This window comes from Brassica oleracea, chromosome C4 (genome assembly GCF_000695525.1).
Source record: "Brassica oleracea var. oleracea cultivar TO1000 chromosome C4, BOL, whole genome shotgun sequence".
Classification (NCBI taxonomy): domain Eukaryota; kingdom Viridiplantae; phylum Streptophyta; class Magnoliopsida; order Brassicales; family Brassicaceae; genus Brassica; species Brassica oleracea.
In genome coordinates this window covers 49563179-49564670 of record NC_027751.1, presented here as the reverse complement: position 1 = coordinate 49564670, position 1492 = coordinate 49563179, and the positions used below count along the sequence as shown (strand labels likewise).

Here is a 1492-nt window from a genome sequence, read left to right as displayed (position 1 = left end):
AATGGGTTGGCTGAAAGGATGAATCGAACGATTGTCGAGAGGATGAGATGTTGGATCTCACAGTCAGGCTTATCGATGCCTTTCTGGGCAGAAGCTTTGAACACGGTGGTTCATGTGCTGAATTTGTCACCAAGTGCTCCATTGGATGGTGATGTTCCAGAGAGGGTTTGGACTGGTAAGGATGTTTCTTACAGTCACTTGAGGGTCTTTGGGTGTAAGGCATTTGTTCATATTCCCAAGGTTGATAGATCGAAGCTTGAGATGAAGTCGCGGCAGTGTGTGTTCATCGGTTATGGTCATGATGTAGAATGAGTTCGGGTACAGATTTTACGATCCCGTTGAGAGGAAGCTCGTAAAGAGCTGAGATGTTGTGTTTATGGAAGATCAAACGATTAAGGACATTGACAAGTCCAAAAAGCCAACTCAAATTTTTGAGGGTTTGATCGATACAGAGGCTACTCATTCTATATCGGTTCACGGTGAGGTTGAGGTTGAGGTTCAGGATAATACACCCAGAGGTTGTACTTGGATTGGCAGCGAGCCTTGATCTAGAGGTTGAGCAGATGGATGTGAAGACCGCTTTCCTTCATGGTGATTTGGAGGAAGAGATCTACATGGAACAACCGGAAGGCTATGTGGAAAAGGGCAAAGAAAATTTGGTTTGCCGCTTGAAGAAAAGCCTTTATGGATTAAAGCAAGCACCAAGGCAGTGGTACATGAAGTTCAAGTCTGTTATGGGGGAGCATGGTTATGCAGAGACTGATTCAGACCATTGTGTATTTGTGAAGGTGTTCGGTGAGGATGATTTTATCATCTTGTTACTGTATGTCGCTGATATGTTGATTGTGGGCAGGAACATGGACATAATTAAGGAGCTGAAAGAGCAGCTCAGTGTGTCCTTTGCCATGAAAGATTTGGGTCCAGCGAAACAGATTCTCGGTATGAGAATTATTCCAGATAGAGGTGAGAAGCTGATTCACTTATCTCAGGAGAAGTACATTGAAAAGGTACTAAAGTGGTTTTACATGGACAAGTCTAAAGTGTTGAGCACTCCTCTTGCTCCACACTTAAGACTGAGCATTTAACAAAGTCCGAAGACATATGCGGAGAAGGAAGATATGGCGAAGGTTCCATATGCTTCTCCAGTGGGTAGTTTGATGTATGCCATGGTCTGTACAAGACCGGATTTAACCTACGCCGTTGGAATTGTCAGCAGGTTTCTCTCCAATCCGGGAAGAGAACATTGGAACGCTGTGAAGTGAATTTTGAGATATCTCCGAGGGACTTCTGATTTGAAGATTACATTTGGAGGTAAGAAGCCATTGCTTGTCAGTTACACTGATTCTGACATGTCGGGAGATGCTGATTCTAGCAAATCTACTTCGCCAGTGGGTAGTTTGATGTATGCCATGGTCTGTACAAGACCGGATTTAACCTACGCCGTTGGAATTGTCAGCAGGTTTCTCTCCAATCCGGGAAGAGAACATTGGAA

The 1492-nt window shown here is 44.2% G+C and overlaps 1 pseudogene; it reads left to right on the top strand.

Moving 5' to 3' along the window:
• The first annotated feature begins 1118 nt into the window (after positions 1–1118).
• LOC106339139 overlaps positions 1119–1492 on the top strand; it is a 3075-nt pseudogene continuing 2701 nt past the window's right edge.